Here is a 22,849-nt window from a genome sequence, read left to right on the forward strand (position 1 = left end):
GGGCTGTGGCTGGGCTGTGGCTGGAGCTGGGCTGGGACTGAGGGTGGGGCTGGGGCTGGGCTGGAGCTGGGCTGGGGCTGGGTCCAGGGCTGGGGCTGGGCTAGGGCAGGGCTGGGGCTGTGGCTGCGACTGGGGCTGGGGGCTGGATCCAGGGCTGGGCCTGGGGCTGTGGCTGGGGCTGGGCTGGGGCAGGGCTGGGGCAGTGCTGGGGCAGGGGGCTGGGCTAGGGCTGGGGCTGGGGGCAGGGGCCGGGGCTGGGGACAGGGCTGGGGCCAGATCTGGGGCAGGGCTGCGGCTGGGCTGGGGCTGGGTTCGGTGCAGGGCTGTGTCTGGGGCAGGGCTGGGCCTGGGCTAGGGATGAGGCTGGGGTGGGGCTGGGGCTGGGTCCAGGGCTGGGGCTGGGCTGGGGCTGGGACTGGGGCAGGGCTAGGGCTGGGCTGGGGGCAAGGATGGGGTTTGGGCTGGGGGCTGGGCTAGGGATTGGGCTGGGCTGGGACCGGGGCTGGGCTGGGGCTGAGTCTGTGCCCGGGGCTGGGGCCGGGGGCAGGGGCAGGGCTGGGGCAGGGCTGGAACTGGGGCTGGGCTGGGGTCAAGGTTTGGGCTGGGGCTGGGCTGGTGGCGAGGGTGGGGCTGGGGCTGGGGCTGGGGCTGTGGACAGGGCTGGGGGCTAGGGCTGAGGTAGGGGTAGGGCTGGGGCTGGATTGGGGCCAGGGCTGGGGCTGGGGCTGGAACCAAGGCATGGGCAGGGCTGGGGGCTGGGGCTGGAGCCAGGGCTGGGGCAGGAGCCAGGGCTGGGGCAGGGCTGAGGTCCGGCCAGGGGCTGGGGCTGGGGCAGGGCTGGGGCTAGGCTGGGGCTGGGCCTGGGGCTGGGCTGGGCTGGGGCTGGGGAAAGGGCTGGGTCCAGGCTGGGCTGTGGCTGGGGGCTGGAGCTGGGCTGGGGCTGGGGCTGGGCTGAGGGCACAGCTGGGCTAGATCTGGGGCTAGGGCAAAGCTAGGTTAGGGCTGGGCTGAGGGCCGGGGCTGGGGCTGGGACTGGGGCAGGGCAGGGCTGGGCTAGGGATGGGCTGGGGCCGGGGATGGGGGCCGTGAGTGGTGCTTGGCTGGGGCCAGGGCTGGGGGCGCGGGGGTGGGGCTGGGGCTGGGGCAGGGCTGGGCTGGGGCTGGGGATGAGGCTGGGGTGGGGCTGGGACTGGGTCCAGGGCAGGGGCTGGGCTGGGGCTGGGGCTAGGCTGGGGGCAGGGCTGGGGCTGGGGCTGGGCTGGGGCTGGGCTGGGATCAGGACTGGGCTGGGGCAGGGACTGGGGCAAGGCTGGGGCTGGGGCTGGGGCTAGGCTGGGGCTGGGCCTGGGGCTGGGCGGTGGCTGGGGCTGGGCTGGGGGCAGAGATAGGGATGGGGTTGGGGCTGGGCGAATGGATGGGGCTGGGGCTGGGGCTGGTGTTTGGGCTGGGGCAGGGCTGAGGCTGGGGCTGGGTCCAGGGTGGGGCTGGGGCTGGGCTGGGGGCCAGGGCTGGGCTGGGGCTGGGGGATGAGGCTGGGGTGGGGCTGGGACTGGGTCCAGGGCAGGGGCTGGGCTGGGGCTGGGGCTAGGCTGGGGCAGGGCTGGGGCTGGGGCTGGGCTGGGGCTGGGCTGGGATCAGGACTGGGCTGGGGCAGGGGACTGGGGCAAGGCTGGGGCTGGGGCTGGGGCTAGGCTGGGGCTGGGCCTGGGGGCTGGGCGGTGGCTGGGGCTGGGCTGGGGGCAGAGATAGGGATGGGGTTGGGCTGGGCGAATGGATGGGGCTGGGGCTGGGGCTGGTGTTTGGGCTGGGGCAGGGCTGAGGCTGGGGCTGGGTCCAGGGTGGGGCTGGGGCTGGGCTGGGGGCAGGGCTGGGGCTGGGACTGGGTCCAGGGCTGGGGCTGGGCTGGGGCTGGGACTGGGGCAGGGCTAGGGCTGGGCTGGGGGCAAGGATGGGGTTTGGGCTGGGGCTGGGCTAGGGATTGGGCTGGGCTGGGATCGGGGGCTGGGCTGGGGCCGAGTCTGTGCCCGGGGCTGGGGCCGGGGCAGGGGGCAGGGCTGGGGCAGGGCTGGAACTGGGGCTGGGCTGGGGCCAAGGTTTGGGCTGGGGCTGGGCTGGTGGCGAGGGTGGGGCTGGGGCTGGGGCTGGGGCTGCGGACAGGGCTGGGGCTAGGGCTGAGGTAGGGGTAGGGCTGGGGCTGGATTGGGGCCAGGGCTGGGGCAGGACTAGGCTTGAGGCTGGGCCTTGGGCTGGGGCTGGGTTGGTGCAGGGCTGGGGCCTGGGGCTGGAACCAGGGTTGGGGGCAGGAGCCAGGGCTGGGGCCAGTCTGGGTCTGGGGCTGGGCTGGGGGCAGGGCTGTGGCTGGGGGCTGGGATGGGGCAGGATTGGGACTGGGGCAGGGGCACGGGGCCGAGGCTAGGGACAGGGCTAGGGCTGGAGCTAGGGCAGGGCTGGGGCCAGGCTGGGGCTGGGTTCGGCTCAGGGGTGGGGCTTGGTCCAGGGCTGGGGCTGGGCTAGGGCAGGGGGCTGGGGCTGGGCTGGGGCTGGGTCCAGGGCTGTGGCTGGGCTGTGGCTGGAGCTGGGATGGGGCTGAAAGTGGGGCTGGGGCTGGGCTAGGGCTGGGCTGGGGCTGGGGCTGCGACTGGGGCTGGATCCAGGGCTGCGGCTGGGCTGTGGCTGGGGCTGGGCTGGGGGCAGGGCTGGGCCTGGGCTGGGGATGAGGCTAGGGTGGGGCTGGGGCTGGGTCCAGGGCAGGGGCTGGGGTGTGGCTGGGGCCGGGGCTGGGGCAGGACGGAGGCTGGGGCAGGGCTGGGGCTGGAGCTGGGGCTGGGCTGGGGCTGGGTCCAGGGCAGGGGGCTGGGCAGGGGCTGGGGCTGGGCCGGGGCAGGGCTGGGGCAGGGGCTGGGCTGGGGCCGAGGGTGGGGCTGGGGCGGGGGGCTGAGGGCAGGGCTGGGCTAGGGCTGGGGGCTGGGGCAGGGGCCGGGGCTGGGGACAGGGCTGGGGCCAGATCTGGGGCAGGGCTGCGGCTGGGCTGGGGCTGGGTTCGGTGCAGGGCTGTGTCTGGGGCAGGGCTGGGCCTGGGCTAGGGATGAGGCTGGGGTGGGGCTGGGGCTGGGTCCAGGGCTGGGGCTGGGCTGGGGCTGGGACTGGGGCAGGGCTAGGGCTGGGCTGGGGGCAAGGATGGGGTTTGGGCTGGGGCTGGGCTAGGGGATTGGGCTGGGCTGGGGACCGGGGCTGGGCTGGGGCCGAGTCTGTGCCCGGGGCTGGGGCCGGGGGCAGGGGCAGGGCTGGGGCAGGGCTGGAACTGGGGCTGGGCTGGGGTCAAGGTTTGGGCTGGGGGCTGGGCTGGTGGCGAGGGTGGGGGCTGGGGCTGGGGCTGGGGCTGTGGACAGGGCTGGGGCTAGGGCTGAGGTAGGGGTAGGGCTGGGGCTGGATTGGGGCCAGGGCTGGGGCTGGGGCTGGAACCAAGGCATGGGCAGGGCTGGGGCTGGGGCTGGAGCCAGGGCTGGGGCAGGAGCCAGGGCTGGGGCAGGGCTGAGGTCTGGCCAGGGGCTGGGGCTGGGGCAGGGCTGGGGCTAGGCTGGGGCTGGGCCTGGGGCTGGGCTGGGCTGGGGCTGGGGAAAGGGCTGGGTCCAGGCTGGGCTGTGGCTGGGGCTGGAGCTGGGCTGGGGCTGGGGCTGGGCTGAGGGCACAGCTGGGCTAGATCTGGGGCTAGGGCAAAGCTAGGTTAGGGGCTGGGCTGAGGCCGGGGCTGGGGCTGGGACTGGGGCAGGGCTGGGCCTGGGCTGGGGATGAGGCTGGGGTGGGGCTGGGGCTGGGTCCAGGGCTGGGGCTGGGCTGGGGCTTGGGACTGGGGCAGGGCTAGGGCTGGGCTGGGGGCAAGGATGGGGTTTGGGCTGGGGCTGGGCTAGGGATTGGGCTGGGCTGGGACCGGGGCTGTGCCCGGGGCTGGGGCCGGGGCAGGGGCAGGGCTGGGGCAGGGCTGGAACTGGGGCTGGGCTGGGGCCAAGGTTTGGGCTGGGGCTGGGCTGGTGGCGAGGGTGGGGCTGGGGCTGGGGCTGGGGCTGCGGACAGGGCTGGGGCTAGGGCTGAGGTAGGGGTAGGGCTGGGGCTGGATTGGGGCCAGGGCTGGGGCAGGACTAGGCTTGAGGCTGGGCCTTGGGCTGGGGCTGGGTTGGTGCAGGGCTGGGGCTGGGGCTGGAACCAGGGTTGGGGCAGGAGCCAGGGCTGGGGCCAGTCTGGGTCTGGGGCTGGGCTGGGGGCAGGGCTGTGGCTGGGGGCTGGGATGGGGCAGGATTGGGACTGGGGCAGGGGCACGGGCCGAGGCTAGGGACAGGGCTAGGGCTGGAGCTAGGGCAGGGCTGGGGCCAGGCTGGGGCTGGGTTCGGCTCAGGGGTGGGGCTTGGTCCAGGGCTGGGGCTGGGCTAGGGCAGGGGCTGGGGCTGGGCTGGGGCTGGGTCCAGGGCTGTGGCTGGGCTGTGGCTGGAGCTGGGATGGGGCTGAAAGTGGGGCTGGGGCTGGGCTAGGGCTGGGCTGGGGCTGGGGCTGCGACTGGGGCTGGATCCAGGGCTGCGGCTGGGCTGTGGCTGGGGGCTGGGCTGGGGCAATGGCTGGGCCTGGGCTGGGGATGAGGCTAGGGTGGGGCTGGGGCTGGGTCCAGGGCAGGGGCTGGGGTGTGGCTGGGGCCGGGGCTGGGGCAGGACGGAGGCTGGGGCAGGGCTGGGGGCTGGAGCTGGGGCTGGGCTGGGGCTGGGTCCAGGGCAGGGGCTGGGCAGGGGCTGGGGCTGGGCCGGGGCAGGGCTGGGGCAGGGGCTGGGCTGGGGCCGAGGGTGGGGCTGGGGCGGGGGGCTGAGGGCAGGGCTGGGGCTAGGGCTGGGGCTGGGGCAGGGGCCGGGGCTGGGGACAGGGCTGGGGCCAGATCTGGGGCAGGGCTGCGGCTGGGCTGGGGCTGGGTTCGGTGCAGGGCTGTGTCTGGGGCAGGGCTGGGCCTGGGCTAGGGATGAGGCTGGGGTGGGGCTGGGGCTGGGTCCAGGGCTGGGGCTGGGCTGGGGCTGGGACTGGGGCAGGGCTAGGGCTGGGCTGGGGGCAAGGATGGGGTTTGGGCTGGGGCTGGGCTAGGGATTGGGCTGGGCTGGGACCGGGGCTGGGCTGGGGCCGAGTCTGTGCCCGGGGCTGGGGCCGGGGCAGGGGCAGGGCTGGGGCAGGGCTGGAACTGGGGCTGGGCTGGGGTCAAGGTTTGGGCTGGGGCTGGGCTGGTGGCGAGGGTGGGGCTGGGGCTGGGGCTGGGGCTGTGGACAGGGCTGGGGCTAGGGCTGAGGTAGGGGTAGGGCTGGGGCTGGATTGGGGCCAGGGCTGGGGCTGGGGCTGGAACCAAGGCATGGGCAGGGCTGGGGCTGGGGCTGGAGCCAGGGCTGGGGCAGGAGCCAGGGCTGGGGCAGGGCTGAGGTCTGGCCAGGGGCTGGGGCTGGGGCAGGGCTGGGGCTAGGCTGGGGCTGGGCCTGGGGCTGGGCTGGGCTGGGGCTGGGGAAAGGGCTGGGTCCAGGCTGGGCTGTGGCTGGGGCTGGAGCTGGGCTGGGGCTGGGGCTGGGCTGAGGGCACAGCTGGGCTAGATCTGGGGCTAGGGCAAAGCTAGGTTAGGGCTGGGCTGAGGCCGGGGCTGGGGCTGGGACTGGGGCAGGGCAGGGCTGGGCTAGGGATGGGCTGGGGCCGGGGATGGGGCCGTGAGTGGTGCTTGGCTGGGGCCAGGGCTGGGGCCGGGGGTGGGGCTGGGGCTGGGGCAGGGCTGGGCTGGGGCTGGGGATGAGGCTGGGGTGGGGCTGGGACTGGGTCCAGGGCAGGGGCTGGGCTGGGGCTGGGGCTAGGCTGGGGCAGGGCTGGGGCTGGGGCTGGGCTGGGGCTGGGCTGGGATCAGGACTGGGCTGGGGCAGGGACTGGGGCAAGGCTGGGGCTGGGGCTGGGGCTAGGCTGGGGCTGGGCCTGGGGCTGGGCGGTGGCTGGGGCTGGGCTGGGGGCAGAGATAGGGATGGGGTTGGGCTGGGCGAATGGATGGGGCTGGGGCTGGGGCTGGTGTTTGGGCTGGGGCAGGGCTGAGGCTGGGGCTGGGTCCAGGGTGGGGCTGGGGCTGGGCTGGGGGCAGGGCTGGGGCTGGGACTGGGTCCAGGGCAGGGGCTGGACTGGGGCTGGGGCTGGGCCGGGGCTGGGCTGGGGCTGGACCTGGGCTGGGGATGAGGCTGGGGTGGGGCTCGGGCTGGGTCCAGGGCAGGGCTGGGGCTGGGGCTGGGGCTGGGGCTAGGCTGGGGCAGGGCTGGGGCAGGGCTGGGGCTGGGGCTGGGTCCAAGGTGGGGCTGGGGCCAGTGCTGGGGCAGGACTGGGGCCGGGCAGGGGCTGAGGCTGGGGCTGGGCTGGGGCCGGGGCTGCGACTGGGGCTGGATCCAGGGCTGGGGCTGGGCTGTGGCTGTGGCTGGGCTGGGGCTGGGCTGTGGAAGGGGCTGGGGCTGTGGCTGGGCTGGGGCTGGGCCGGGGCAGGGCTGGGGCCAGGCTGGGGCTGGGTCTAGGGCTAGGGCTGGGCTGTGGCTGGGGCTGGGCTGCGGCTGGGCTGGGGCTGGGTTTGGGGCTGTGGCTGGGGCTGGGCTGGGGCTGTGTCCACGGCAGGGGCTGGGCTGGGGCTGGGCCTGGGCCGGGGCAGACCTGGGGCAGGGGCTGGGCTGGGGCTGGGGCTGGGCCGGGGCAGACCTGGGGCAGGGGCTGGGCTGGGGCCAAGGGTGGGGCTGGGGCTGGGGCTGGGGCTGGGGCTGGGCTGGGGCTGTGTCCACGGCAGGGGCTGGGCTGGGGCTGGGCCTGGGCCGGGGCAGACCTGGGGCAGGGGCTGGGCTGGGGCTGGGGCTGGGCCGGGGCAGACCTGGGGCAGGGGCTGGGCTGGGGCTGAGGGCGGGGGCTGGGCTAGGGCTGGGCTGGGAACGGGGATGGGTCCGGGGGTGGGGGCTGGGGCCGGGTCTGGGTGCAGGACTGGGGCTGGGGCAGTGGCTGGGGCTGGGCTGTGGCAGGGCTGGGGCTGGGGCTGGGCTGTGGGCAGGGATGGGGATGGGGCTGGGCTAGGCTGGGGCAGGGCTGGGCCTGGGCTGGGGATGAGGCTGGGGTCGGGCTGGGTCCAGGGCTGGGGATGAGGTTGGGGTGGGGCTGGGGCTGAGGTCAGGCCTGGGGCTGGGGCTGGGGCAGGGTTGGGGCTGGGGCTGGGGCTGGGGCAGGGTTGGGGCTGGGGCTGGGGCTGGGCCTGCTTGCTGGGGCTGAGGACAGGGCAGGGGCCAGTCTGGGTCTGGGGCTGGGCTGGGGGCAGGGCTGGGGCTGGGGGCTGGGTTGGGGCAGGACTGGGACTGGGGCAGGGGCACGGGCCGAGGCTGGGGACAGGGCTAGGGTTTGAGCTAGGGCAGGGCTGGGGCCAGGCTGGGGCTGGGTTTGGCTCAGGGGTGGGGCTGGGTCCAGGGCTGTGGCTGGGCTGTGGCTGGAGCTGGGCTGGGGGCCGGGGGCTGCGACTGGGGCTGGGTCCAGGGCTGTGGCTGGGCTGTGGCTGGAGCTGGGCTGGGACTGAGGGTGGGGCTGGGGCTGGGCTGGAGCTGGGCTGGGGCTGGGTCCCAGGGTGGGGCTGGGCTAGGGCAGGGCTGGGGCTGTGGCTGCGACTGGGGCTGGGGCTGGATCCAGGGCTGGGCCTGGGGCTGTGGCTGGGGCTGGGCTGGGGCAGGGCTGGGGCAGTGCTGGGGCAGGGGCTGGGCTAGGGCTGGGGCTGGGGCAGGGGCCGGGGCTGGGGACAGGGCTGGGGCCAGATCTGGGGCAGGGCTGCGGCCTGGGCTGGGGCTGGGTTCGGTGCAGGGCTGTGTCTGGGGCAGGGCTGGGCCTGGGCTAGGGATGAGGCTGGGGTGGGGCTGGGGCTGGGTCCAGGGCTGGGGCTGGGCTGGGGCTGGGACTGGGGCAGGGCTAGGGCTGGGCTGGGGGCAAGGATGGGGTTTGGGCTGGGGCTGGGCTAGGGATTGGGCTGGGCTGGGACCGGGGCTGGGCTGGGGCCGAGTCTGTGCCCGGGGCTGGGGCCGGGGCAGGGGCAGGGCTGGGGCAGGGCTGGAACTGGGGGCTGGGCTGGGGTCAAGGTTTGGGCTGGGGCTGGGCTGGTGGCGAGGGTGGGGCTGGGGCTGGGGCTGGGGCTGTGGACAGGGCTGGGGCTAGGGCTGAGGTAGGGGTAGGGGCTGGGGCTGGATTGGGGCCAGGGCTGGGGCTGGGGCTGGAACCAAGGCATGGGCAGGGCTGGGGCTGGGGCTGGAGCCAGGGCTGGGGCAGGAGCCAGGGCTGGGGCAGGGCTGAGGTCCGGCCAGGGGCTGGGGCTGGGGCAGGGCTGGGGCTAGGCTGGGGCTGGGCCTGGGGCTGGGCTGGGCTGGGGCTGGGGAAAGGGCTGGGTCCAGGCTGGGCTGTGGCTGGGGCTGGAGCTGGGCTGGGGCTGGGGCTGGGCTGAGGGCACAGCTGGGCTAGATCTGGGGCTAGGGCAAAGCTAGGTTAGGGGCTGGGCTGAGGCCGGGGGCTGGGGCTGGGGACTGGGGCAGGGCAGGGCTGGGCTAGGGATGGGCTGGGGGCCGGGGATGGGGCCGTGAGTGGTGCTTGGCTGGGGCCAGGGCTGGGGCCGGGGGTGGGGCTGGGGCTGGGGCAGGGCTGGGCTGGGGCTGGGGATGAGGCTGGGGTGGGGGCTGGGACTGGGTCCAGGGGCAGGGGGCTGGGCTGGGGCTGGGGCTAGGCTGGGGGCAGGGCTGGGGCTGGGGCTGGGCTGGGGCTGGGCTGGGATCAGGACTGGGCTGGGGCAGGGACTGGGGCAAGGCTGGGGCTGGGGCTGGGGCTAGGCTGGGGCTGGGCCTGGGGCTGGGCGGTGGCTGGGGCTGGGCTGGGGGCAGAGATAGGGATGGGGTTGGGCTGGGCGAATGGATGGGGCTGGGGCTGGGGCTGGTGTTTGGGCTGGGGCAGGGCTGAGGCTGGGGCTGGGTCCAGGGTGGGGCTGGGGCTGGGCTGGGGGGCAGGGCTGGGGCTGGGACTGGGTCCAGGGCAGGGGCTGGACTGGGGCTGGGGCTGGGCCGGGGCTGGGCTGGGGCTGGACCTGGGCTGGGGATGAGGCTGGGGTGGGGCTCGGGCTGGGTCCAGGGCAGGGCTGGGGCTGGGGCTGGGGCTAGGCTGGGGCAGGGCTGGGGCAGGGGCTGGGGCTGGGGCTGGGTCCAAGGTGGGGCTGGGGCCGGTGCTGGGGCAGGACTGGGGCTGGGCAGGGGCTGAGGCTGGGGCTGGGCTGGGGGCCGGGGCTGCGACTGGGGCTGGGATCCAGGGCTGGGGCTGGGCTGTGGCTGTGGCTGGGCTGGGGCTGGGCTGTGGAAGGGGCTGGGGCTGTGGCTGGGCTGGGGCTGGGCCGGGGCTGGGCTGGGGCCAGGCTGGGGCTGGGTCTAGGGCTAGGGCTGGGCTGTGGCTGGGGCTGGGGCTGCGGCTGGGCTGGGGCTGGGGTTTGGGATGGGTCTAGGGCTAGGGCTGGGCTGGAGCTGGGCTGGGGCTGTGGCTGGGGCTGGGCTGGGGCTGTGTCCACGGCAGGGGCTGGGCTGGGGCTGGGCCTGGGCCGGGGCAGACCTGGGGGCAGGGGCTGGGCTGGGGCTGGGGCTGGGCCGGGGCAGACCTGGGGCAGGGGGCTGGGCTGGGGCCAAGGGTGGGGCTGGGGCTGGGGCTGGGGCTGAGGGCAGGGCTGGGCTTGGGCTGGGCTGGGAACGGGGATGGGTCCGGGGGGTGGGGGCTGGGGCCGGGTCTGGGTGCAGGACTGGGGCTGGGCAGTGGCTGGGGCTGGGCTGTGGCAGGGCTGGGGCTGGGGCTGGGCTGTGGGCAGGGATGGGGATGGGGCTGGGCTAGGCTGGGGCAGGGCTGGGCCTGGGCTGGGGATGAGGCTGGGGTCGGGCTGGGTCCAGGGCTGGAGATGAGGTTGGGGTGGGGCTGGGGCTGAGGTCAGGCCTGGGGCTGGGGCTGGGGCAGGGTTGGGGCTGGGGCTGGGGCTGGGCCTGCTGCTGGGGCTGAGGACAGGGCAGGGGCCAGTCTGGGTCTGGGGCTGGGCTGGGGGCAGGGCTGGGGCTGGGGGCTGGGTTGGGGCAGGACTGGGACTGGGGCAGGGGCACGGGCCGAGGCTGGGGACAGGGCTAGGGTTTGAGCTAGGGCAGGGCTGGGGCCAGGCTGGGGCTGGGTTCGGCTCAGGGGTGGGGCTGGGTCCAGGGCTGTGGCTGGGCTGTGGCTGGAGCTGGGCTGGGGCCGGGGCTGCGACTGGGGCTGGGTCCAGGGCTGTGGCTGCGCTGTGGCTGGAGCTGGGCTGGGACTGAGGGTGGGGCTGGGGCTGGGCTGGAGCTGGGCTGGGGCTGGGTCCAGGGTGGGGCTGGGCTAGGGCAGGGCTGGGGCTGTGGCTGCGACTGGGGCTGGGGCTGGATCCAGGGCTGGGCCTGGGGCTGTGGCTGGGGCTGGGCTGGGGCAGGGCTGGGGCAGTGCTGGGGCAGGGGCTGGGCTGGGGCTGGGTCCAGGGCTGTGGCTGGGCTGTGGCTGGAGCTGGGCTGGGACTGAGGGTGGGGCTGGGGCTGGGCTGGAGCTGGGCTGGGGCTGGGTCCAGGGTGGGGCTGGGCTAGGGCAGGGCTGGGGCTGTGGCTGCGACTGGGGCTGGGGCTGGATCCAGGGCTGGGCCTGGGGCTGTGGCTGGGGCTGGGCTGGGGCAGGGCTGGGGCAGGGCTGGGGCAGGGGCTGGGCTGGGGCCGAGGGTGGGGCTGGGGCTGGGGCTGAGGGCAGGGCTGGGCTAGGGCTGGGGCTGGGGCTGGGGCCGGGGCTGGGGACAGGGCTGTGGCCGGGCTGGGGCTGGGCCGGGCGGGGGCTGGGGCAGGGCTGGGCTACAACTGGGCTGGGACCGGGAATGTGTCCGGGGTTGGGGCTGGGGCTGGGGCTGGGGCAGGGCTAGGCCTGGGCTGGGGATCAGGCTGGGGTGGGGCTGGGGCTGGGTCCTGGGCTGGGGCTGGGACTGGGGCTGGGACTGGGGCAGGGCTAGGGCTGGGCTGGGGGCAAGGATGGGGTTTGGGCTGGGGCTGGGCCAGGGCTTGGGCTGGGCTGGGACCGGGGCTGGGCTGGGATAGGGCTGGCACAGGGCTAGGCCTGGGGCTGGGCTGGGGCCGAGTCTGGGGCCGGGGCTGGGGCCGGGGCAGGGGCAGGGCTGGGGCAGGGCTTGAACTGGGGCTGGGCTGGGGCCAAGGTTGGGGCTGGGGCTGGGCTGGTGGCGAGGGTGGGGCTGGGGCTGGAGCCAGGGTTGGGGCAGGAGCCAGGGCTGGGGCAGGGCTGAGGTCAGGCCTGGGGCTGCGGCTGGGGCAGGGTTGGGGCTGGGGCTGGGGCTGGGCCTGGGGCTGGGGCTGGGGACAGGGCTGGGGCCAGGCTGGGTCTGGGGCTGGGCTGAGGGCAGGGCTGGGGTTGGGGGCTGGGATGGGGCTGAGGCTGGGGACAGGGCTGGGGCCAGGCTGGGTCTGGGGCTGGGCTGAGGGCAGGGCTGGGGCTGGGGGCTGGGATGGGGCAGGGCTGGGACTGGGGCAGGGGCACGGGCCGAGGCTGGGGACAGGGCTAGGGCTGGAGCTAGGGCAGGGCTGGGGCCAGTCTGGGGCTGGGTTCGGCTCAGGGGTGGGGCTTGGTCCAGGGCTGTGGCTGGGCTGTGGCTGGTGTTAGGCTGGGGCAGGGGCTGGTGCTGGGACTGGGGCTGGAGATGGGCTGGGGCTGAGGGTGGGGTTGTGGCTGGGCTAGGGCAGGGCTGGGCCCGGGGGCTGCAACTGGGGCTGGGTCCAGGGCTGGGGCTGGGCTGTGGCTGGGGCTGGGCTGGGGCAGGGCTGGGGCTGGGCTGTGGCTGGGGCTGGGGCTGAGGGCAGGGCTGGGGCAAGAGCTGGGGCAGGTCTGCGGCCGGGCTGGGCCTGGGCAGGTTGGGGGCTGGGGCAGGGCTGGGCTACGGCTGGGCTGGGACCGGGGATGGGTCTGGGGGTGGGGCTGGGGCTGGGGCAGGGCTAGGCCTGGGCTGGGGATGAGGCTGGGGTGGGGCTGGGGCTGAGTCCAGGGCTGGGGCTGGCCTGGGGCTGGGCTGAAGGCAGGGCTAGGGCTGGGCTGGGGGCAAGGATGGGGTTTGGGCTGGGGCTGGGCCAGGGCTTGCGCTGGGCTGGGACCGGGGCTGGGATGGGGTAGGGCCGGCACAGGGCTAGGCCTGGGGCTGGGCTGGGGCCGAGTCTGGGGCCGGGGCTGGGCTGGTGGTGAGGGTGGGGCTGGGGCTGGGGCTGGGGCTGCGGACAGGGCTGGGGCTAGGGGCTGGGATGGGGCAGGACTGGGACTGGGGCTGGAGCACGGGCCGAGGCTGGGAACAGGGCTACGGCTGGAGCTAGGGCAGGGCTGGGGCCAGGCAGGGGCTGGGCTAGGGCAGGGCTGGGGCTGGGGCTGGGCTGTGGCTGGGTCCAGGGCTGTGGCAGGGCTGTGGCTGGAGCTGGGCAGGGGCTGAGTGTGGGGCTGGGGCTGCGACTGGTGCTGGATCCAGGGCTGGGGCTGGGCTGTGACTGGGGCTGGGCTGGGGCAGGGCTGGGGCTGGGGCTGGGGCTGGGCTGAAGCTGGGCCGGGGCAGGGCTGGCTGGGGGCAGGTCTGGGGCCGGGCTGGGGCAGGGTTCGGTGCAGGGCTGGGGCTGGGGCTGGGCTAGGCTGGGGCCGGGGATGAGGCTGGGGTGGGGCTGGGGCTGGGTCCAGGGCAGGGGCTGGACTGGGGCTGGTGCTAGGCTGGGGCAGGACTGGGTCCGGGCTGGGGCTGGGGCTGGGCTGAGGGCAGGGCTGGGGCAGGGCTGGGGATGGGGCTGGGCTGGGGCTGGGTCCAGGGCTGTGGCTGGGCTGTGGCTGGGGCTGGGCTGGGGCTGAGGGTGGGGCTTGGGCTGGGCTACGGCTGGGCTGGGCCCGGGGCTGGGCTGGGGCTGGGGCTGGGCTGGGGCCGAGGGTGGGGCTGGGGCTGGGGCTGGGGCTGAGGGCAGGGCTGGGCTAGAGCTGGGGCTGGGGCAGGGCCTGGGATGGGGATGAGGCTGGGGTGGGGCTGGTGCAGGGCTGGGGCTGGGGCTGGGGCTGGGCGGTGGCTGAAGCTGGGCTGGGGCAGTGCTGGGGCTGGGGCTGGGCTGGGGCAGGGCTGGGGCCGAGTCTGGGGCAGGGTCTGCGGCCGGGGCAGAGGCAGGGCTGGGGCAGGGCTGGAACTGGGGCTGGGCTGGGGGCAAGGTTGGGTCTGGGGCTGGGCTGGGGCTGAAGGTGGGCTGGGGCTGGGCTAGGGATGGGCTGGGCCTGGGGCTGCGACTGGGGCTCAGTCCAGGGCTGGGGCTGGGCTGTGGCTGGGGCTGGGCTGGGGCAGGGCTGGGGCTGTGGCTGGGGCTGGGCTGGGGCTGGGTCCAGGGCAGGGGCTGGGCTGGGGCAGGGGCTGGGCTGGGGCCGAGGGTGGGGATGGGGCTGGGGCTGGGGCTGAGGGCATTGCTGGGCTAGGGCTGGGGCTGGGGCAGGGGCCGGGGCTGGGGACAGGGTTGGGGCCAGAGCTGGGGCAGGGCTGGGGCCGGGCTGGAACTGGGGCTGGGCTGGGGCCAAGGTTGGGGCTGGGGCTGGGCTGGTGGCGAGGGTGGGGCTGGGGCTGGGGCTGCGGACAGAGCTGGGGCTAGGGCTGAGGTAGGGGTAGGGCTGGGGCTGGATTGGGGCCAGGGCTGGGGCAGGACTAGGCTTGAGGCTGGGCCTTGGGCTGGGGCTGGGTTGGCGCAGGGCTGGGGCTGGGGCTGGAACCAAGGCATGGGCAGGGCTGGGGCTGGGGCTGGAGCCAGGGCTGTGGACAGGGCTGGGGCCAGGCTGGGTCTGGGGCTCGGCTGAGGGCAGGGCTGGGGCTGGGCTGTGGTTGGGCTGGGACCAGGACTGGGCTGGGGCAGGGACTGGGGCAGGGCTTGGGCTGGGGCTGGGGCTGGGGCTGGGATGGGGCAGGGCTGGGGCTGGGGCTGGGCTGGGAGCAGGGCTGGGGCTGGGCTGGGGCAGAGGGCGGGGCTGGGGCAGAACTGGGGCTGGGGCTGGAACCAAATCTTGGGCAGGGCTGGGGCTGGGGCTGGGGCTGGGCTGGGGACGAGGGCGGGGCAGGGCTGGGGCTGGGCATGGACCGGGACTGGGCAGGGCTTGGGCGGGGGCTGGGGTCTGGGCTGGGGCTGGGGTTGGGCTGGGGCAGGGCTGGGGCTGGGGTTGGGCTGGGGCTGGGCTGGGTTGGTGCTGGGTCCAGGGCTGTGGGTGGGCAGTGGCTGGAGCTGGGCTGGGGCTGAGGGTGGGGCTGGGGCTGGGCTAGGACTGCGCTGGGGCTGGGGCTGCGACTGGGGCTGGGTCCTGTGCTGGGGCTGGGCTGTGGCTGTGGCTGGGCTGGGGCTGGGGCTGGGGACAGGGTGGGCCTGGGGCCTGGACTGGGGGGCAGGGCTGGGGCTGGGCGGTGGCTGGGACTGGGTCCAGGGCTGGGGACAGCGCTGGGGCCAGGCTGGGTCTGGGTCTGGGCTGAGGGCAGGGCTGGGGCTGGGGTCTGGGATGAGGCAGGACTGGGACTGGGGCAGGGGCACGGGCCGAGGCTGCGGACAGTGCTAGGGCTGGAGCTAGGGCAGGACTGGGGCCAGGCTGGGGCTGGGTCCGGGCCAGGGGCTGGGCTGAGGGCAGGGCTGGGCTAGGGCTGGGCTGGGGCCGGGGCTAGGATAGGGCAGGGCTGGAGCTGGGCTGTGGCTGGGGCTGGGTCCAGGGTGGGGCTGGGCTAGGGCAGGGCTGGGGCTGGGCTGGGCTGGGGCTGGGTCCAGGGTGGGGCTGGGCTAGGGCAGGGCTGGGGCTGTGGCTGCGACTGGTGCTGGATCCAGGGCTGGGGCTGGGCTGGGGCTGGGGCTGGGCTGGGGCAGGGCTGGGGTAGGGCTGGGGCAGGGGCTGGGCTGGGGCCGAGGGTGGGGCTGGGCTAGGGCTGGGGCTGGGGCAGGGGCCGGGGCTGGGGACAGGGCTGCGGCCGGGCTGGGGCTGGGCTGGGCGGGGGCTGGGGCAGGGCTAGGCCTGGGCTGGGGATGCGGCTGGGGTGGGGCTGGGGCTGGGTCCAGGGCTGGGGCTGGGACTGGGGCTGGGACTGGGGCAGGGCTAGGGCTGGGCTGGGGGCTGGGATGGGGCAGGACTGGGACTGGGGCAGGGGCACGGGCCGAGGCTGGGGACAGGGCTAGGGCTGGAGCTAGGGCAGGGCTGGGGCCAGTCTGGGGCTGGGTTCGGCTCAGGCGTGGGGCTTGGTACAGGGCTGTGGCTGGGCTGTGGCTGGACTGGGGCCGGGGCTGCGACTGGGGCTGGATCCAGGGCTGGGGCTGGGCTGTGGCTGGGGCTGGGCTGCGGCAGTGCTGGGGCTGGGCTGGGACTGGGCCGGGGCAGGGCTGGGGCCGGGATGGGGCTGGGTTCAGTGCAGGGCTGGGGCTGGGGCAGGGCAGGGCTGGGGCCGGTGATGGGGCGGGGACTGCGAGAGGGCTGGGGCTGGGCTGGGGCAGGGCTGGGGCTGGGGCTGGGCTGGGGGCAGGGATGGGGATGGGGCTGGGCTGCGCTGGGGCAGGGCTGGGCTTGAGCTGGGGATGAGGATGGGGTGGGGCTGAGGCTGGGTCCAGGGCAGGGGCTGGGCTGGGGCTGGGGCTAGGCTGGGGCAGGGCAGGTGCAGGGCTAAGGCTGGGGCTGGGCTGGGGGCAGGGCTGGGGCTGGGCTGGGGATGGGGCTGGGCTGGGGCTGGGTCCAGGGCTGTGGCTGGAGCTGGGCTGGGGCTGGGCTAGAGCTGGGCTGGGGCCGGGGCTACGACTGGGGCTGGCTCCAGGGCTGGGGCTGGGCTGTGGCTGTGGCTGGGCTGGGGCTGGGGCTGGGCCGGGGCAGGGCTGAGACAGGGGCTGGGCTGGGGCTGGAACCTGGGCTGGGTCCAGGGCTGGGGCTGGGCTGTGGCTGGGGCTGGGACTGGGGCAGGGCTCGGACAGGGGCTGGGCTGGGGCGAAGGGTGGGGCTGGGGCTGGATCCAGGGCTGGGGCTGGGACTGAGGCTGGGACTGGGCCAGGGCTTGGGCTGGGCTGGGACCGGGGCTGGGCTGGGGTAGGGCTGGCACATGGCTAGGCCTGGGGCTGGGCTGGGGCCGAGTCTGGGGCCGGGGCTGGGCTGGTGGCGAGGGTGAGGCTGGGGCTGGAGCCAGGGTTGGGGCAGGAGCCAGGGCTGGAGCCAGGCTGGGTCTGGGGCTGGGCTGAGGGCAGGGCTGGGGCTGGGGGCTGGGATGGGGCTGGGGTTGGGGACAGGGCTGGAGCCAGGCTGGGGCTGGGGCTGGGCTGAGGGCAGGGCTGGGGCTGGGGGCTGGGATGGGGCAGGGCTGGGACTGGGGCAGGGGCACGGGCAGAGGCTGGGGACAGGGCTAGGGCTGGAGCTAGGGCAGGGCTGGGGCCAGTCTGGGGCTGGGTTCGGCTCAGGGGTGGGGCTGGGTCCAGGGCTGTGGCTGGGCTCTGGCTGGACTGGAGCCGGGGCTGCGACTGGGGCTGGATCCAGGGCTGGGGCTGGGCTGTGGCTGGGGCTGGGCTGCGGCAGTGCTGGGGCTGGGCTGGGACTGGGCCGGGGCAGGGCTGGGCTGGGGCAGGGCTGGGGCCGGGATGGGGCTGGGTTCAGTGCAGGGCTGGGGCTGGGGCAGGGCAGGGCTGGGGCCGGTGATGGGGCGGGGACTGCGAGAGGGCTGGGGCTGGGCTGGGGCAGGGCTGGGGCTGGGGCTGGGCTGGGGGCAGGGATGGGGATGGGGCTGGGCTGCGCTGGGGCAGGGCTGGGCTTGAGCTGGGGATGAGGATGGGGTGGGGCTGAGGCTGGGTCCAGGGCAGGGGCTGGGCTGGGGCTGGGGCTAGGCTGGGGCAGGGCAGGTGCAGGGCTAAGGCTGGGGCTGGGCTGGGGGCAGGGCTGGAGCTGGGCTGGGGATGGGGCTGGGCTGGGGCTGGGTCCAGGGCTGTGGCTGGAGCTGGGCTGGGGCTGGGCTAGAGCTGGGCTGGGGCCGGGGCTACGACTGGGGCTGGCTCCAGGGCTGGGGCTGGGCTGTGGCTGTGGCTGGGCTGGGGCTGGGGCTGGGCCGGGGCAGGGCTGAGACAGGGGCTGGGCTGGGGCTGGAACCTGGGCTGGGTCCAGGGCTGGGGCTGGGCTGTGGCTGGGGCTGGGACTGGGGCAGGGCTCGGACAGGGGCTGGGCTGGGGCGAAGGGTGGGGCTGGGGCTGGATCCAGGGCTGGGGCTGGGACTGAGGCTGGGACTGGGCCAGGGCTTGGGCTGGGCTGGGACCGGGGCTGGGCTGGGGTAGGGCTGGCACAGGGCTAGGCCTGGGGCTGGGCTGGGGCCGAGTCTGGGGCCGGGGCTGGGGCCGGGGCAGGGGCAGGGCTGGGGCAGGGCTTGAACTGGGGCTGGGCTGGGGCCAAGGTTGGGGCTGGGGCTGGGCTGGTGGCGAGGGTGGGGCTGGGGCTGGAGCCAGGGTTGGGGCAGGAGCCAGGGCTGGGGCAGGGCTGAGGTCAGGCCTGGGGCTGCGGCTGGGGCAGGGTTGGGGCTGGGGCTGGGGCTGGGCTGTGGCTGGAGCTGGGCTGGGGCTGAGGGTGGGGCTGGGGCTGGACTAGGGCTGGGCTGGGGCCGGGGGTGGGGCTGGGGGTAGGGCTGGGGCGGGGACTGGGTGAGGGCTGGGGCTGGGGCTGGGTCCAGGGCTGGGGCTAGGCGGTGGCTGGGGCTGGGCTGGGGCAGGGCTGGGGATGGGGCTGGGCTGGGCTGGGGATGAGGCTGGGGTGGGGCTGGGCGGTGGCTGGGGCTGGGGTGGGCAGGGCTGGGGCTGGGGCTGCGACTGGTGCTGGATCCAGGGCTGGGGCTGGGCTGTGACTGGGGCTGGGCTGGGGCAGGGCTGGGGCTGGGGCTGTGCCGGGGCAGGGCTGGTTGGGGCAGGTCTGGGGCCGGGCTGGGGCTGGGTTCGGTGCAGGGCTGGGGCTGGGGCAGGGCTTGGCTGGGGCCGGGGATGAGGCTGGGGTGGGGTTGGGACTGGGTCCAGGGCAGGGGCTTGGCTGGGGCTGGGGCTAGTCTGGGGAAGGGCTGGGGCTGGGGCTGGGTCCAGGGTGGGGCTGGGGCTGGGCTGGGGGCAGGGCTGGGGCTGGGCGGTGGCTGGGGCTGGGCTGGGGCTGGGCTGGGCCTGGGACTGGGTCCAGGGCATAGTCTGGACTGGGGCTGGGGCTAGGCTGGGGAAGGGCTGGGGCTGGGCTGGGGCTGGGGCTGGGTCCAGGGTGGGGCTGGACTGGGGCTGGTGCTAGGCTGGGGCAGGACTGGGTCCGGGCTGGGGCTGGGGCTGGGCTGAGCGCAGGGCTGGGGCAGGGCTGGGGCTGGGGCTGGGGCTGGGTCCAGGGCAGGGGCTGGGCTGGGGCTGGGGCTGGGCTGGGGCAGGGCTGGGGCAGGGGCTAGGCTGGGGCCGAAGGTGGGGCTGGGGCTGGGGCTGGGGCTGAGGGCAGGGCTGGACTAGAGCTGGGGCTGGGGCAGGGGCCAGGGCTGGGGCCAGGGCTGGGGACAGAGCTGGGGCAGGGCTGGGGCTGGGGCGGGGGCTGGGGCCGGGGCTGGGCTGGGGCAGGGCTGGGCAGGGCTGGGGCTGGGGCTGGGCTGGGGGCAGGGATGGGGCTGGGGCTGTGCTGGGCGGGGGCAGGGCAGGGCCTGGGATGGGGATGAGGCTGGGGTGGGGCTGGTGCAGGGCTGGGGCTGGGGCTGGGCTTGTGGTCAGGGCTGGGGCTGGGCGGTGGCTGGGGCTGGCCTTGGGCTGGGCTGGGGCAGGGGCTGGGTCCAGGGCAGGGGCTGGACTGGGGCTGGGGCTAGGCTGGGGCAGGGCTGGGGCTGGGCTGGGGCTGGGGCTGGGTCCAGGGTGGGGCTGTGTCCAGGGCTGGGGCAGGACTGGGTCCGGGCTGGGGATGGGGCTGGGCAGAGGGCAGGGCTGGGGCAGGTCTGGGGCAGGTGCTGGGCTGGGGCTGGGCTGGGGCTGGGCTGGGGCTGGGTCCAGGTCAGGGGCTGGGCTGGGGCTGGGGCAGGTGCTGGGCTGGGGCTGGGCTGGGGCTGGGCTGGGGCTGGGTCCAGGGCAGGGGCTGGGCTGGGGCTGGGGCCAGGCCGGGGCAGGGCTGGGACAGGGGCTGGGCTGGGGCCGATTCTGGGGCTGGGGCTGGGGCCGGGGCAGAGGCAGGGCTGGGGCAGGGCTGGAACTGGGGCTGGGCTGGGGGCAAGATTCGGTGTGGGGCTGGGCTGGTCGGGGGCTGGGGCAGGGCTGGGCTACGGCTGGGGCTGGGACCAGGGATGGGTCTGGGTGTGGGGCTGGGGCTGGGGCAGGGCTGGGGCTGGGGTTGGGGCTGGGCCTGGGGCTGGCGCTGGGGACAGGTCTGGGGCAGGGCTGGGTCTGGGTCTGGGCTGAGGGCTTGGCTGGGGCTGGGGGCTGGGATGGGGCTGGGGCTGGGGACAGGGCTGGGGCTAGGCTGGGTCTGGGGCTGGGCTGAGGGCAGGGCTGGGGCTGGGGGCTGGGATGGGGCAGGACTGGGACTGGGGCTGGGGCACGGGCCGAGGCTGGGGACAGGGCTAGGGCTGGAGCTAGGGCAGGGCTGGGGCCAGGCAGGGGCTGGGCTAGGGCAGGGCTGGGGCTGGGGCTGGGCTGGGGCTGGGTCCAGGGCTGTGGCAGGGCTGTGGCTGGAGCTGGGCAGGGGCTGAGTGTGGGGCTGGGGCTGCGACTGGTGCTGGATCCAGGGCTGGGGCTGGGCTGTGACTGGGGCTGGGCTGGGCAGGGCTGGGGCTGGGCTGGGGCTGGGCTGGGGCTGGGCCGGGGCAGGGCTGGCTGGGGCCGGGGATGAGGCTGGGGTGGGGCTGGGGCTGGGTCCAGGGCAGGGGCTTGGCTGGGGCTGGGGCTAGTCTGGGGCAGGGCTAGGGCAGGGCTGGGGCTGGGGCTGGGTCCAGGGTGGGGCTGGGGCTGGGCTGGGGGCAGGGCTGGGGCTGGGCGGTGGCTGGGGCTGGGCTGGGGCTGGGCTGGGCCTGGGACTGGGTCCAGGGCAGGGTCTGGACTGGGGCTGGGGCTAGGCTGGGGAAGGGCTGGGGCTGGGCTGGGGCTGGGGCTGGGTCCAGGGTGGGGCTGGACTGGGGCTGGTGCTAGGCTGGGGCAGGACTGGGTCCGGGCGGTGGCTGGGGCTGGGCTGGGGCTGGGCTGGGCCTGGGACTGGGTCCAGGGCAGGGTCTGGACTGGGGCTGGGTCTAGGCTGGGGACGGGCTGGGGCTGGGCTGGGGCTGGGGCTGGGTCCAGGGTGGGGCTGGACTGGGGCTGGTGCTAGGCTGGGGCAGGACTGGGTCCGGGCTGGGGCTGGGGCTGGGCTGAGGGCAGGGCTGGGGCAGGTCTGGGGATGGTGCTGGGCTGGGGCTGGGCTGGGGCTGGGGCTGGGCTGAGGGCAGGGCTGGGGCAGGGCTGGGGCTGGGGCTGGGGCTGGGTCCAGGGCAGGGGCTGGGCTGGGGCTGGGGCTGGGGCTGAGGGCAGGGCTGGACTAGAGCTGGGGCTGGGGCAGGGGCCCGGGCTGGGGCCAGGGCTGGGGACAGAGCTGGGGCAGGGCTGGGGCTGGGGCGGGGGCTGGGGCTGGGGCTGGGCTGGGGCAGGGCTGGGCAGGGCTGGGGCTGGGGCTGGGCTGGGGACAGGGATGGGGCTGGGGCTGTGCTGGGCGGGGGCAGGGCAGGGCCTGGGATGGGGATGAGGCTGGGGTGGGGCTGGTGCAGGGCTGGGGCTGGGGCTGGCCTTGGGCTGGGCTGGGGCAGGGGCTGCGTCCAGGGCAGGGGCTGGACTGGGGCTGGGGCTAGGCTGGGGCAGGGCTGGGGCTGGGCTGGGGCTGGGGCTGGGTCCAGGGTGGGGCTGTGTCCAGGGCTGGGGCAGGACTGGGTCCGGGCTGGGGATGGGGCTTGGCTGAGGGCAGGGCTGGGGCAGGGCTGGGGATGGTGCTGGGCTGGGGCTGGGCTGGGGCCGGGGCTGTGACTGGGGCTGGGTCCAGGGCTGGGGCTGGGCTGGGGCTGGGGCCGGGCCGGGGCAGGGCTGGGACAGGGGCTGGGCTGGGGCCGAGGGTGGGGCTGGGGCTGGGGCTGGGGCTGAGGGCAGGGCTGGGCTAGGGCTGGGGCTGGGGCTGGGGCAGGGGCCAGGGCTGGGGACAGGGCTGGGGCCGGGCTGGGGCTGGAGCTGGGGCTGGGCTGGGGCTGGGTCCAGGGCAGGGGCTGGGCAGGGGCTGGGGCTGGGCCGGGGCAGGGCCGGGGCTGGGTTCTGTGCAGGGCTGGGGCTGGGGCAGGGCTGGGCTAGGGCTTGGCTGGGGCCAGGGCGGGGGCCGGGGGTGGGGCTGGGGCTGGGGCAGGGCTGGGCTGGGCAGTGGCTGGGGCTGGGCTGGGGCAGGGCTGGGGCTGGGCAGTGGCTGGGGCTGGGCTGGGGCAGGGCTGCGGCCGGGCTGGGGCTGGGCAGGTCGGGGGCTGGGGCAGGGCTGGGCTACGGCTGGGCTGGGACGAGGGATGGGTCTGGGGGTGGGGCTGGGGCAGGGGACGAGGTTGGGGCAGGGCTGGGGCTGGGCATGGACCGGGACTGGGCAGGGGTAGGGCCGGGGCTGGGGGCTGGGCTGGGGCTGGGGTTGGGCTGGGGACAGGTCTGGGGCAGGGCTGGGTCTGGGGCTGGGCTGAGGGCTCGGCTGGGGCTGGGGGCTGGGATGGGGCAGGACTGGGACTGGGGCTGGGGCATGGGCCGAGGCTGGGGCCAGGGCTACGGCTGGAGCTAGGGCAGGGCTGGGGCCAGGCTGGGGCTGGGCTAGGGCAGGGCTGGGGCTGGGGCTGGGCTGGGGCTGGGTCCAGGGCTGTGGCAGGGCTGTGGCTGGAGCTGGGCAGGGGCTGAGTGTGGGGCTGGGGCTGCGACTGGTGCTGGATCCAGGGCTGGGGCTGGGCTGTGACTGGGGCTGGGCTGGGGCAGGGCTGGGGCTGGGGCTGGGGCTGAGGCTGGGCTGGGGCTGGGCCGGGGCAGGGCTGGCTGGGGCAGGTCTGGGGCCGGGCTGGAGCTGGGTTCGGTGCAGGGCTGGGGCTGGGGCAGGGCTTGGCTGGGGCCGGGGATGAGGCTGGGGTGGGGCTGGGGCTGGGTCCAGGGCAGGGGCTTGGCTGGGGCTGGGGCTAGTCTGGGGCAGGGCTGGGGCAGGGCTGGGGCTGGGGCTGGGTCCAGGGTGGGGCTGGGGCTGGGCAGGGGGCAGGGCTGGGGCAGGGCGGTGGCTGGGGCTGGGCTGGGGCTGTGCTGGGGCTGGGGCTGGGTCCAGGGTGGGGCTGGACTGGGGCTGGTGCTAGGCTGGGGCAGGACTGGGTCCGGGCTGGGGCTGGGCTGGGGCAGGCCTGGGGCTGGGGCTGGGGCTGGGCTGGGGATGGGTCCAGGCCAGGGGCTGGGCTGGGGCTGAAGCTGGGCCCGGGCAGGGCTGGGGCTGGGGCAGGAACCAAGTCTTGGGCAGGGCTGGGGCTGGGGCTGGGCTGGGGCCGAGGGTGGGGCTGGGGCAGGGCTGGGGCTGGGGCTGGAGCCAGGACTCTGGCAGGAGCCAGGGCTGGGGCAGGGCTGAGGTCCGGCCAGGGGCTGGGGCTGGGGCAGGGCTGGGGCTGGGGCTGGGGACAGGGCTGGGTCCAGGCTGTGCTGTGGCTGGGGCTGGGCTGGGCTGGGGCTGGGGCTGGGCTGAGGGCACAGCTGGGCTAGACCTGGGGCTAGGGCAGGGCTAGGTTAGGGCTGGG

The sequence above is a fragment of the Melanerpes formicivorus genome, unplaced genomic scaffold, assembly GCF_026170545.1.
Source record: "Melanerpes formicivorus ecotype bairdi unplaced genomic scaffold, bMelFor1.0.p_v2 SCAF_419, whole genome shotgun sequence".
Classification (NCBI taxonomy): domain Eukaryota; kingdom Metazoa; phylum Chordata; class Aves; order Piciformes; family Picidae; genus Melanerpes; species Melanerpes formicivorus.